At 41.4% G+C, this 14,006-nt stretch overlaps 1 protein-coding gene and 1 long non-coding RNA gene across 5 annotated transcripts in view; one reads left to right on the plus strand and one right to left on the minus strand.

The window, feature by feature from the left end:
- The window catches only part of SLC30A8 (solute carrier family 30 member 8), a 235,076-nt gene that overhangs the window by 138,243 nt on the left and 82,827 nt on the right, over positions 1-14,006 (plus strand). The gene's annotated exons all lie outside the window — the stretch shown is intronic.
- LOC134737244 (uncharacterized) lies at positions 5,397-7,338 on the minus strand. The gene is made up of 3 exons (XR_010121937.1): positions 7,286-7,338; positions 7,069-7,255; positions 5,397-5,476 (listed from the first exon to the last, which is right to left on the minus strand). It is a non-coding gene; the product is annotated as an uncharacterized lncRNA (long non-coding RNA).

Here is a 14,006-nt window from a genome sequence, read left to right on the forward strand (position 1 = left end):
GGGCACTAATCCCATTAGTGAGGGTTCTGCCCTTATGATCTAAGCACATACGAAAGGCTTCACCTCCTAATCCCATCACATTGGGGATTAGGATTTGAGCATATGAATTTAGGGAAAGCACATTCATTCCATAGCAGAGCCACTAAATGCCTGGGCACTGTGTTTGTTGCTAGTCTTTAAGATGTCCCATGGCAGCCATACTTAACTCTCTGTATTTGTCACATTGCATTTAATTTGCTTTTTATGTAAATGTATCTCCCACTAGACTTAGAGTACCCTCTGGGCAAAACCAATGTCTTACTGGTTTTATTGTTTTGTGTTTTTGCAACACCCAGTTCAGTACCTGACATATAAAGTAGGTGTTCATAAAATATGTCTGGAATAAATGGATGAATAAACCACTTTTTGAATTTTTTCTTCACTCTTAGAACACAGAAACAGCAAGATTAGGTTAATCATTAATCTGAAAACATCTTTTTTTTTTTTTTTTTGCACTTAGATTGGCAGAGCCACTTCATCTTAGCACCTGTTCCTGAGGCAAAATCACAGAAGTCTTTCTAGAATCTCTTGCCAGCTCTTCATGGTGTAACACCCCTAACTCCAATGAGTGCAAGGGGCAGAAAGCCAAGGCTCTCTTAATCTGCCCCCAGGTTCCCTTTCTTGCTGTAATGTATCTTGAACGGGGCATGAACAAAACCAGTTTCAGGGTGAGGAAGTGTGTAATTTTGTACACACTGAAGATGGGGACATAGTTTCCTGTACAGAATCTCTCTAGTTTCCTGTACAGAATCCATTTTTTTCTCGTTCAGAAGTCCTTTATTCCATTTTACTAAATATCTGTGTGTTTCCCAGGAAGAAAAGCTTGATCTCCAGGCAGCTTTCAGTTTCTGCCCTGCCTCCGTAGATGGTCTTGGCATTGTCACAGCAAGCGTGTGGTAAAACTCAATAATATTTGTTGAATTGAATTATCTTGGTGGTAAGGGAAATAAACCCTGTGGACCCCACGGAGCCACAATGGTCAGGATCTTTGTTTGTGTTTAATCTGCTTTAAACCCTTGGGACTAGAAATAGTTGAATAAAAACTGGCCTCAGAAATCCCCTGTTATGTATTTCCCTCATTGTCTTTCTTCACTTTATTTCTAGCCACAATATATATATGTGGCTTACCTTATAAGCCACAATCTCATAAGGTAAGAAAATGAAGGTATTTCTATGGGCTATGTGAAAACAGTTCCGTTGACCTAGACTTTGATGTCAGTTTCAGGGCTGATCCAATTGCTAATGCATTGTGCACATATACAGCATAGAGAAAATGCACACAGGGTCCTCACTATGTTTCTTAGGGACAGGCAATGGTGTTCAAATAAACATAAAAGACCAAGGAATCCCATCATGTCTTTTCTTACATACTTCCCTGTATCATGCTGAAAATGATGACATAGAAGGAATGGGAAGGAAAGGACAACACATCCTTCTTTTTCTTTACTCATCATTAATCATCAGTAAGTAGAAGGGAGAAAGTGTTGGTAGAACTGTAACAAGGAGTGACATAAAAACTGTTGAGTTAGTTTTGTGCAGCATTTCAACTGTTCTGGTAAAAACAAAATACAAATACTTACATGACTTACGAAACACAAATTATATTTTCAGTGACTCCTCATATAAGCGAAATGTTCTTATATTTGCATTTCAAATTGTCATTGCATGATATAAAGATAAATAGCAAAATTAATGCTAATAATTTAAATTTTTATTTTTTCTTTACTTACAACAAATTAAACAGCAAATTAAAAAACACTATGATGAGTTAAGAGAGAAGACATGGAAGGAAAAAAAAACCCCTTTGGATCTTAGTGCCTTTAACAGCCCTCTTTTTCCTGTCTTTTGAAGGAGAGATTCCAAATTTTCATTTTGCACCTGGCCTGGCAAAATTTTTAGCTAGCCGTGATTCCTAGACTAATGATGTGAACATTCATTCAACAAAGATTTCCTGAGTGCCCACTAGTACCTAGACTTAAAGAGATAGATTAGAGAGATGCCTAAAGAGATAGGTAGAGAAAGCTAGCTGAGACTACAAAGTAGAATGTAAGAAACAGAGCTGGAGAGGCACAGGCCGGTGCCCTTATAGTGAGACCCTGGTACAAGCTGGGGAGGTTCCTCGTCTTGTTTGGTCCAGGGAGACACTGAGATAAGGCTCCCAAGGATGCTGCCTGAGCAAACCTCCATTTTGTGCAGGTGAAAGCCGTGCTGTGCCTCCTTGCTTCGGACTGGCGCGAGAGTCAACTTATTTGAGCAATCAGAGTCTTTCACAGGCTGCATGACTTATTCTGGGTTCTTCTCTGCTCATAGTATAGCTTGTACTCCTTTGGGAGGAATGTCATATATCCCCTGTGTCAGCTAAAGGATCTAAGATGTGGGCTACTAACCTGTCTCACTACTTCCTAGTCTATCCTTACCAGGGGCTGGTAGAATTTAGCCCTTAATACTAAGGTCTTAAAAAAGAACAGGATCTTGCTTACTTGAGTTTAGTGGACAACCTCCTCTCCTTAATCTTCCACCCTTGGCCATGAGGTAAGATACTCTCATGGCCCAGGTATCCTTCTCTCAGAATGAAAGTAGCTGATGATAACCATGTCTGTGACTCCTCTTAGACCATGGCTTGACAGCTTCTGGACCCACAATTTCAGCAACTTTTAAAAAAAGAAAGTCCAAGGAGTTGAGATGGGGTTTGAAATGTCAACCCAGTAAGGTGAATGTGTGCTCATTCTTATTAAGTCTTATCTTACTTAAGCCAAATAAGACTTAATAAGAATGGGTACACATTCACCTTACTGGGTTGGTTCTTCTAAGCATTTCTCTCCCATTGCTCCTCAGTGGTCCTGAGCCCCCTGCCCCTGCTCCACACCAAAGTTGCTTCATCAGATGCAGGAACTTATATTGGTTTATATACCTTTGAGGCCTGGTCATTGCTAATGAGGGCCTATTTTTATTATTCACTCAACTGTTTTTCTACTAGTTAGTGTTACAAGAGAATAAAACTAACTAGTAATGCTAATCAGTAACACGAACTCATTAGTAACACTAATAACCAGAGTTACTGTCATGGGATTCTTGGGGTGTTGCTTTGCCAGCCAGAAACCTCTGTGGCCAGTAGTGCCTTTGCCTGAGTTTTGCTCGGGCCCTCTAGACTCATTCTGCCAACTTGGCCTGGCAGGCTGTGCTTGGCTCATGCTACTGACCTGAATCCCATGCCTGCCAAGGGTAAACCAGGTGCGAAGTGGCAAAGGGTATGTGAGTGAGCATGGGACGGTCCAGCCATTGTGCACAGGCAGGCACACCAACTGGGGCAGGGTGGGCAGCTCCACGGACCAGCACTGGCGCTGGCTCCCTGCGAGGCTTTGGCTGCACCAGGCATCCTGCAAGCAGCTTCCACGGCTGGCAGTGGGGAATGTGGTGGTGCCTGGGAGGTTGGATATGCCAAGAACTGCAGAGCCCCAAAGAGGGTGTCACAGCCCTGGCTCAGGGAGCCCCTAGGTTTGGGCTCCACGAAGAGCCACAGCTCTTCTCATCTTCTCTCTCTTCTCCTTCTTGGCAATGCCAAAGTAGTGAGCAAGGGGCGTGTTTCAGCCCTGTTTGTGTTACAGCTCTTTTAGCCCCACCATTTGGCAGGTCCCAAGTTCTTTTCCTGTGTCCAGGAAGAATGAAGTACGCAGACAAGTGGAGGGTGAGCGAGGTGAAGAGGAGTTTTATTGAGCAGCAGCTCAGAGGAGAACAGCTCAGAGGAGATCCACAGTGGGTAGCTCTTCTCTGCAGGCAGGGTGTCCTGATGAGTGTCCAGCCCTCAGCAGAGGGGAAACCCTGGAATGGGCAGCTCCTGTCTGTAGGCAGGGTGTCCTGATGAGTGTCCAACTCTCAGCAGAGAGGGGACCCTGGTGTGGGTAGCTCTTCTTTGCAGCTGTTTGAGTCTGGCTGAGTTTGGAGCTTTTATGGGCCTCAGAGGGGAAGAAGTGTGTGCCAGCTGGTCCATGAGTGGCCATGGGTGGGCCTGGAAAAAGCACCACAAGTTCCCACTCCTGTCTGTGGGACCAGCAGCCTGGCCCCCAGGCTTCAGGCCCTCCCTGGCTTGAAGGTGGGGCTTCACCTGGGACCTGTCTCTTTCCACCCAGGAGCCTGTCTGCCTCCTGCTGTCATTCGTGGCATCCAGGCTGTTCATGCCATGGGGCACCTGCAGGTGAGTACTGAGCTGCCCTCAGCCCCACCTCAGCCTCCTTCCCATGCTTGTTGGCACCCAAAGTCCAGAGGGGGCCTAGGTGGCAGGGGGCTGGCATGGCAGTGCTGCCCTGAGTGTGTGCACGCCTGGCCAGGCTGCGACAGCACCTGGGTGTGGCCCCAACCTTGCTCCAAGATTGAAGCAGATGCCAGAAGCAGGCCAGGCAGTGGGAGCAGATATCTCTAAGCCTTGGGGGCAGGTGGGGCCTTCCCAGGCTCCTAAGAGTGCAGAGATGCCCAGGTCCGCAGCTGTGGCTTAGGTGGCTGCAGCTGCACCAGGGAGGGCAGGGCTCCTGCCTGCTCCCAGCCCCCATTGGCTCTGTGTAGCACAGAACCCCAGCTGTACCTCCGCCACTGTAGCAAGTGTCATAGCAGCAGCTGCTCTAGATGGGCCGCTGCTGTCATCATTACTAGTTGGTTTTATTCACTCAATGGTTTGTTCTACTAGTTAGTGTTACTAGTATTACTAGTTAGTAATAGTAACATATTACTAGTTAGTAACTAGTGTTAGTAGTTAGTGTTACTTTTAGTAACACTAGAAACTAAAACCTGAGGACAGGGTTTTTTTTGGAAAAAAATATATTTATATTGCCAAAATGTTCTTTTTTTCTTAAAATGGGACTTTCTTGACAAAAGTTGTCATTCATTCTGCTTTGCTCATCTCCCAAACTGAGTTAATCACAAAGTGAATTAAACAAAAAGCAACAACAACCTTGTACAAATAATATCTTTTGGAATAGGGAGATGGTCCAAGCCTCCCGATAAAGCTTCCCCAAAATCCATTGCCTTGTTCATTCCTTTAGTCAGGTATGCAGTATTTATTGAGGGCTTCCACTTGCTAGGCAGTGAGGTGGGAACTGAATGTGAATGATGCAAAACAGATAGTTTCAGCCTTTGTGGAGCTCAGCCTAGAGTTTAGTTAGAGGCACATAAGTTTTTCAACTGGTCATAAACTTATATAATTACAAACTGTATTTAGTATTATGGAGTAAATGTATAAAAACCCGTGATATCACAGAACAGGAAGCCACACCCAGTTTGGGTAAGAGTTCAGGGAAATATTTCCTGAGAGTATGGTGGACTGAAGCACTGAGCTGTTGCTGAGAGAGCAACAGCTCTCAATTCTTCATTTGCACATTCTTGGGCACACCTTTTCATAATCTTTCTCTCACACCAGCTCTTGTGGCCGTAGTTCTGGCCAGGAATTCTGGAAAGGAGAAAGACCGTCTTGATGTTATAGTCTCTCTTATGCACTGATGGGGTTTGAACTTTGCTCTTTCCAGGAGCATTATTAAGGAGAACTCGTTTTCTCTGCAGAAGGGCTAGGTTTGATGAGTACATTGAGTGACCCCTGCTACTTCTCATCCATGTATGTGGTAAGCATTGCTAATCAATAGAGGCACTTGTTCCTGCTGAGCTTAGATGAACAATTCTTACAAAATGTCTAGATATTTGCTTCCAAATGATTGGAGTTGCAGTGAAGCATGAAGTCTACTTGCTGTTCCACATCTCACATGCCTGCCTTGCTTGATAAATGGAACCCAGTTAGTTCTATGTGGGCTTGAAGAAAGTAGATGCATGTAATGACTTGAGTCCGCCTCTGACTTAAGATTCATCTAACATTTGGGTCAAGGAAATCTCCTATTCTACATTTGCAGATCAGACTCAGATACTGTTCTGGCCTCCTGGGAGCACACACAGAAGTTATTAAATTAATAGTATAAATGCTTAGGATAATAAATGTTCCTAATATTTGGTAAATAGATAATAAACACCAGTTTAAACCCTCATCATTATTAATAATATTATTATAAGTGAAAAGTCATCACTCATAGGAAGAGTGGGAACTGCCTGCAAAGATGAAGCAGAGTGAGGAAATGACATTGTCATGTGACCACTGTCAGATTTTTCTTAGCAACATTTTAACTCCAAATTCTACTTGTCCTTGAAGCCTGCACCTCTCCCCACCTCCCACTCATACACAAAATCATGGAGTACTGGACCATCTGGCACTCTTTGTCTTATTACTGCCACTGGAGCTGGAGATGCTAAGAATAATGACCATAGCCCCTATCTTTAAGAAGCTTATATTCTAGTGGGGAGCCAGAAAATAAATGAATAGAGTCATCCCATTTTTGCCTTCATGGAGCGTGCAGACTGGAAGAGGGAGAGAGATACTAAATCAATAAACATGTAATTTAAAAATTATATAAGTTCTGGGCTGGGTGCAGTGGCTCACGCCTGTAGTCCTAGTACATTGGGAGGCCAAGGTGGGCGGATCACGAGGTCAGGAGATCGAGACCATCCTGGCTAACACGGTGAAAACCTGTCTCTACTAAAAATACAAAAAATTAGCTGGGCGTGATGGCAGGCACCTGTAGTCCCAGCTACTCGGGAGGCTGAGGCAGGAGAATGGCGTGAACCCGGAGGTGGAGCTTGCAGTGAGCCGAGATTGTGCCACTGTACTCTAGCCTGGGCGACAAAGCAAGACTCCATCTCAAAATATATATATATATATATATATATATATATATATATATATATAAAATATATATGTTCTGTGAAGCTAAGTAACAGGGTAGAAAAGAGGGAAAAACAGGAAGAGCTAATTTTAAAATTCGAGCATTTAGTCAATCAAGACCTCCCTGAGAAAGCAGAATTTAAGCTGACAGTCATCTCATTTTTCTATGAATACATCCTTGGTGGGATGAGGGTTTCTTTGGTTATTTCAATAGTGTATCATACATATAAGGCCGAAGACATGCATTCTGATCAATCAGTATAAATCAGCAAACTCACCTGATTTTGTCCTGCTCTCAGTGGAAGAATGGGAATGTTAAGAATGCTCTACTCAAAATCTTTGGTAGATTATCACTCGTCTGTCCTACTTTAACTTTTGTCTTCATATGAAACCAGATTATCAGGAAAGCGTGTAGCTCTCTCCTATCCACAGATGCATGTCTGGGATTAACTGCTACTGAATATGCTCATTATTCATATTGAGCATAACTGCTACTAAATATGACATTTAATGCTCAGTAATGCTCTGTGGGGAAGGATGGATGGCCTATTGTAATAAAAGAAGAAAATATGTGAACACTTAATTATATTTAAGATATAATTCTGGTTACATGTCAGAAATGTTTGGTTTATCTGTAGGTAGAAATACATGCTGATGATATACACTTCTGTTGGGAATACACATGAATCTGCTGTTGGTGAAGGCCTGTGGCCCCCTCTCAATGCCTGGACATGATAGACACTCAACTCATGCTAGTTTGCCTCTTCTCTTCTCTTTCTTTTAATTCCTCCCTTGTATTCATTAATTCACAATTCTTTTTCCCAGCTACCACCTATTACAGATCTGGAGGGTGGAAAGGGGCTTACAGAGTCCAGTCCAAGAGTTTATAAATTGTATTTTGAGGGTTCCCAGGGACCCACAGAAGACTATCCAGGGGATCAGCAGATGGATGGACTGAGTAGTCCTCAATTCCAAATTCCAAAAGTGTCATTTTTGCCCAATAAATTCAACTGGAGCTATATATAAGTGTGTGTTAAGAAAATTTCCAGTGCTAAAAAAAAATGTTTGAAGACCATGAATAGTTCAGTCCTTGTTTTATAGAAGATAAAACTGAGCACCAGAGAGGAAAAATGGCTGGCTCAAGGACACATGAAACAGAGTCACAACCTAAATCCAGGCCTCCAGGTCCATAAATCAACACATTTGGAGTCTTATTTATCTTAATATGATCTGCCTCTGGCCTTCACCCCTTCTCAGGAAAAGCTGTCTTTCTACTGGATTTTTGCTCTAGAAACATCACAGTTTAGAATTTCTGATTCTATTAATTTAGGATTAGGTGGACACAGTTGGTTGGCTTCCCTAAAACACTGCTGAATGCAGAAATAATTGAGAAACGCTTCCAGACACAAGATTACTGAAAGTATGGGTAGAGTTGAAATTGAGATTCAACTCAAAAAAGTTATTTCAATAGTGTATCATACAAGACCAAGAACATGCATTCTGATCAATCAGTATAAATCAGCAAACTCACCTGCCTTTGTCCTGCTCTTAGTGGAAGAATTGGACTGTTAAGAATACTCTACTCAAAATCTTTGGTAGAGTATCACTCGTATGTCCTACTTTAACCTTTGTCTTCATAAGAAACCAGATTATCAGGAAAGTGTGTAGCTCCCTCCTATCCATGGGTGTGTGTCTGGGATAAACTGCTACTTGAGCTAGCCATTTCTGGGGAGAGAATATTGGAAACAGACAGTAAGTGAGAAGGACACATCCTGGAAAGCTGGCTGCAAGAATGGCATAGGAGTAGTGGGCAGAAAAGCAGACTTGATTTTGTGATGGGATCAGATAACAGAAAATAAACAGACTGTTTGGGATGGGGCACAAAGGAATGCCAAGTAAAGCATGCAGGGGAGATTGTCCCTCTGTTCTTTGGTAATACTGTTCTTAGAGAAAAGGCTATTCCATTTTGTTAGCTCAGCAGCAAAAAGATAGAGATGAATTGGAGGAAGTTCAGCAGAGCAGTGAATGGGGTGGATAATTAGCTTCTGGGGAAAAAGGTGATAACATATAATGCTTTTGAGGGACTGTCATAGTTTTCTGTTACAACGCTGGAAACTGGAGACACCAAGTGGGGAGTGAAATTACTTGCATACACAGACGTTTAGTGGAAAATGATTGCATATGGTTAAGAATATAAGAAAATAAGTTAAACTCAGGGATGAATTCTAGCAGAGAGGGAATCAATTTATCAGCAAATTAAGTCAGCATGCTAGAAGTAGGAGCAGCTTAATATAAAGTATAAGATATGTATCTTTCCTCATAAACTTTCAGCTGTGGAATGCCTACAGCCAAACCATTCTCTCTCTCACGCACTTTTTTTGTGAACAATCTTGGTTCTGTCCTGAGGGCATTTGCACCTGCTGTTTCTTATGTCTAGATTTGTCATTGTGCAACTTTTCTCCATCCCACTCCAGATCTCTGAATGGCTGGCTTCTGATTGTTATTCAGGTCTCATATCTCAGCTACAATGTCACCTTCCCTTGTTTTAAAATGAGGCTGTGAGTAGTTAGCAACTTGACAAATATCACACCATGTCTCACTCCAGAACCCAAGCCCTACAGTCTCAATGCTGCTTTACTTAGTAAGAAATAGACATTTTAGTTAGAGAAAATATAGTTTAGCTTATACGATGGGAGATCTAGAGGTAGCAGTTTCTCATCCGAAGTCTAGGAAAGGTCAACCAAAAAGAAAGAAAATATCTGGTGACCACAAGCCATCACTTGGGGTATCTTAAAGAAAGCTTTATGGCAAAAATAGACAGGAGCCTGTAGGAGAGCCACCAGCTTATAGAATATTCAATGGATGGGCTTTTACCTAGATAATTATAAATAAGATTCCTGCTCACTAAACATCATCAGTCTCTTTTTGGACAATAAACATACACTAACCGATGGAAGGGTTTATTGATAAAATAAACTATGAGTACTGTACCATTAAATGAGATGGCATTTATTATTTGTTTTGGAGCCATACATTGAACTAAGGGCTTTACATACTGTATTTCATTTAATCTTGACTACAACCCTGTGAGGTAGGTACTATTGTTATATATCCATTTTACAGATTAGGGAAGTGAGGTTTAGAGGTTGAATGACTTTCCGAAGGTCACAGTGCTATAAAGTAATGGGAACAAGAGGTGAGCCAGATAGTCTAAAGGTACCACATCTGTAAAAATGCACTGTACCCTCCATCCCTTCCCCTACCCTCAAACCCATATTGATAACCATTTTGTATAAATACAAAATAATAACACTTATCTACTATTTGCCTACTGTATCTCAGGTGCCATACAGATTTTTATATATTTCATTAAATTCTTTACATATATATCATTTAATATTTACAAAAATTTTAGTGGATGGGTATTATTGTTACCAGTTAATAGATAAGGAAATAAAGGATGTAAGTTGTTGAGTAGCTTGAGCAGTCTCACAGTGGAAAATATACATTTGAACCATTCTCTTTTAATTGTCTGGTACTTTCTCCATAAAGATATTTTGAGCACCTTGGGGGAGATATTCAAATCTTAATTTATAAGAACATAACCACTTTTTTCCACAGCTCCTCTTTGAGGCTTTAAGCCTCCAACACAAGCCTGCCCTTCGACTCTGTGTCCCATGCTTTCCCCCGCTGTACAACAGGGCATGCATGGGTGCTCTTAGAGCAGGCAGTGGAATACTGGTTTGTGCTGGAAACAAGAAGCCAGTTTGGCTACTGGAGGCACTTGCAGGCCTTCTACAGTGAGCAGATCAAGGTCTCCTGGAATAGCGTTTCTTCTGCTCTTCTAATTGTTAAGTTCATTTCTTCTGCTTCAGACTTCAGTTCAGTCTCTAAGATCTGAAATACCTAGTTGCCTGTTTAGAGTAGATACTATCAATATTTGTTCAGGGAATGGTTGAAGAAACCTATACTCATTTAGGCTTTTTTTCCTTGTTTCTCCAACTGTAATAATTCTGTTAATTTTATAAAATTGTTACCCAGAGCTGCCATTTTCTGGTCTCTTAATTCATGAATGTAACTCTTCTCTGAATCCTTCTTAATGTCTCTATTATGCTCTGTAGTGTCCTTTACTAGAACTAAACATGCCACTATTTAGGAGTATAAACAAGTTCAAACCTAATTCTCTATGTACAGCAAGATTTAGGAGAATGGCAAGTCAAAGAGTAAATCGATTGATGACGAATGAATGATAGAAACTACCAGATAAGTTTTAATCTTAGACTCTGTATTATGTTCTGTTTTCAATTAAAAAAATATTATTCTATCCCTTCGCCTACCCATGAACCCATATGGACCCCAGGACAGAAGGATAAGATAAAGTGTTTACTGACTTTGTTGGAGACCTCCCAGTAAAGACAAGTGCATCTTTCCAGGGCCTCATATCTGAATTTTTATCTTGCACACCAAAAATATTCTCAGTTAAAAGGGATTCAATGGATAAATAATTTTGGAGTTGTTGGACACACCATCTCCCTCTTAGAGTGTCTCAGTGTACATAAGCATATTTAAGTCCAGTAGTAAAGCCCTGTAGTCAGGAGACCTATTTAACTCAGATTGGCTCAGATGTATTTACATACTGCCTATGATCAGCCACTGAAGACACTGGAAAAATTCAATTTTAGAGTAACAGAGTTTGAAAAGAACATTTCCTTTTATTTAGATATATGGTGTGATGGTTAATAGTGCTTAGCAACTTGATTGGATTGAAGGGTGCAAAGTATTGTACCTGGGTGTGTCTGTTAGTGTGTTGCCAAAGGAGATTAACATTTGAGTCAGTGGACTGGGAAAGGCAGACCCACCCTCAATCTAGGTAGGCACCATCTAATCAGCTGCCAGTGTGGCCAGAATAAAAGCAGGCAGAAGAACATGGAAAGACTAGACTGGTTTAGTCTTCTGGCCTACATCTTTCTCCCCTGCTGGATGCTTCCTACCCTTGAATATCAGACTTCAAGTTCTTCAGCTTTGGGATTCAGACTGACTTCCTTGCTTTTCAGCTTGCAGATGGCCTATTGTGGGACCTCACCTTGTGATTGTGTGAGTCAATATGCCTTAATAAACTCCCCTCTATATATCCATCTATCCATTAGTTCTGTCCCACTAGAGAACCCTGACTAATACATGTGGTATCTGAGAACACAGACTTCCTATATGAAGTTCTACACAGGTGTTATGTCACTTTTGAGCTGGGGGATTTCAGGCTGGATTCCAACTTGTTCGATTTTTTAAAAAAAAATCATATTGATGTTTTTTAAAACACTCTTCTAATCTATATAGAAAATCTGTCTCCAATAAATTCATGTAAACCCCTTCAATTTACTTGAATTTTAGCTTGTGCTTCCTTTTGATACAAAGTTTTCCATAAGTTTAATATTAGTGGTATGAAGTGGTTCTCTGCTTCAATTCATTTGTCTTAAATATACCTATTTCATGCTCCAAGAGATGTCTTTTAAATTAAATGAATGAGTTGCCTAAATAATTTATTATTCCATAAATTTATATTACATAATTCTTTTATTAGTTACCATTCTTCTCTCTGACTTTAAAAAGCTCGAATGTTGCTAGTCAGGTTTTATTTAGCATTTTATCTCTCGTCACCCTGGTTACCTTGAGTGCTGTATTAGTTTACAGGGCTGCCATAATAAATCACTACAAACTGGGTAGTCCAAAGAAACAGAAATCTATTCTATCCCAGTTCTGGACTCTAGAAGTCTGAAGTCAAGCCATCAACAGAGACATGCTCACTCCAAAGGCTCTAGGGAAGACTTCTTCTTTGCTTCTTCTAGTTTCTGGCAATCCTTGGCATTCCTTTGGCTTTGGCAGCATAATCCCAATTTCTTCTTCATCTTTGCATGGCCTTCTTCTGTGGGTGCCTGTGTGTTTCTGTATCCAAATGTCTCTCTCCTCATAAGCACACCAATCATTAGACTTAGAGCTCATCCCAATACAATACATGATTCATCTCAACTTGATTACAGATTCAAAGGCCTTATTTCCAAATAGGAAACAGTTCCAGATTCCAAGTGGACAAGAATTTTGGAGAGACACCACTCAACTCAGTGTAGTCCACTCTCTGGGTCCCAAAAGTTCATGTCTTTCCTACATGCAAAGTACGTTCCCTCCATCCTAACATCCCCAAAAGTCTTGAGTCATTCCAGCATCAACTCAAAGTCCAAAATCTTATTACATATAATTAACTTGAAAAGTTCAAAATCTCCACTTCTAAATCATTTAAATCAGGTATGGGTGAGAATCTGGGAAGGGTCCATCTTGAAGTAAAATTCCTCTCTATTAGTGCACCTGCCAAACTAGAGAACACATTATCTATGTCTAGAATACAATGATGGGACAGCCACAGGGTAGAAAATTTTCATTCTAAAAGTGAGAAATTGGGAGGAAAAAAGGGGTGATGAGTCCCAAGCAAGTTTGCAACCCAGCAAGACAAGCAGAATTTCAAGGACTGAGAATAATTCTCTGTGGCTTGATGCTCAGAGAGCCTGAGGCATCTGCCCTCTCTTCTTGGCCCACATGAGTGGTAGTGCTGTCCTTTCAGCCTGTCACTCTACCCTCAGTGCCCTCAGAGTCATCTTTCCTTTTGCTTTAAGGGTAACATACCTTGTTTGTTTGTTTGAGACAGGGTCTCACTCTATTGCCCACACTGGAGTGCAATGATGTGATCTTGGCTCACTGCAACCTTCACCTCCTGGGTTCAAGCAATCTTCTTGCCTCACCTTCCCGAGTAGCTGGGACTACAGGCATGAACCACCATGCCCGGCTAATTTTTTGTATTTTTCATAGAGACAGGTTTTGCCATGTTGGCCAGACTGGTCTCGAACTCCTGGCTTCAAGCAATCCATCAGCCTCCCAAAGTGCAAGAATTACAAGTGTGAGCCACTGCGCCCAGCCACGGGTAACATACTTTTTCAGCTGAGTTGCTCCATCAGCCTGTTTCCTGCCTGTAGAATCCCAGAAGTCCAACAGCTTTCTTTCACTTCATTCCATCTCTGTCCTGTTTAGTCCAAGCTACAGCTTTTAGTTGTATAACATTCTCAAAACCCTGAATAGTCTTCTGTGGACATCATGTATAACATTCTCAAAACCCTTAATAGTCTTCTGTGGACATCATGGGGATCATGCCATTAGACAAAAGTTTCTCCAC

The sequence above is a fragment of the Symphalangus syndactylus genome, chromosome 7 (assembly GCF_028878055.3).
Source record: "Symphalangus syndactylus isolate Jambi chromosome 7, NHGRI_mSymSyn1-v2.1_pri, whole genome shotgun sequence".
Lineage (NCBI taxonomy): Eukaryota > Metazoa > Chordata > Mammalia > Primates > Hylobatidae > Symphalangus > Symphalangus syndactylus.